Source organism: Sinocyclocheilus rhinocerous, unplaced genomic scaffold (assembly GCF_001515625.1).
Source record: "Sinocyclocheilus rhinocerous isolate Xijiao unplaced genomic scaffold, SAMN03320098_v1.1 scaffold569, whole genome shotgun sequence".
Lineage (NCBI taxonomy): Eukaryota > Metazoa > Chordata > Actinopteri > Cypriniformes > Cyprinidae > Sinocyclocheilus > Sinocyclocheilus rhinocerous.
Window position 1 is genome coordinate 107,586 of NW_015652146.1, and position 498 is coordinate 108,083.

The 498-nt window shown below is 30.3% G+C and overlaps 1 protein-coding gene across 1 annotated transcript in view; it reads left to right on the forward strand.

The window, feature by feature from the left end:
* The window catches only part of LOC107713753 (sodium- and chloride-dependent GABA transporter 1-like), a 9,822-nt gene that overhangs the window by 7,735 nt on the left and 1,589 nt on the right, over positions 1-498 (forward strand). The window lies entirely within an intron of this gene.

Genomic DNA, 498 nt, shown 5'->3' on the forward strand with positions numbered 1-498 from the left:
GCGTTGCCTAGAAATGTACAATGTTAAAACATAAGCGGCAAGAAAATGACAGCGTGAAAATACATGCATTATATAGCGGGTAAATTTGACCCGCTGGCGCTTATAGGTATAAATGCCCCGTTTTTTTATTTGATTTTGATTCATATAACAAAATATATACAAATTAATACCTAAATAGGGACATAGTAGTATACTTATAGTATGATGTAAGTTCACTTAAATAAAACTTACCAGCATACTTGCAGTATAAAACTACTAAACTACTAGTTTACTGAGATTGTACTTCAAAGTGTCCTAAAAATGCTACAAGTATTTAATTAGTAAACTCAAATCAGTATACCTATAAGTTCACTTTTAGTATAGTTGCAGTACAAACTAAAAACATAGACGTAAACTAGTTGTGTACTCAAAGTTTACTACTGTTATACTTAAAGTGTACTTAAAAGTATACTTTTATATTCTAGAAAGTGGGCCAATTTAGTCCCAAGGAGTATTGAA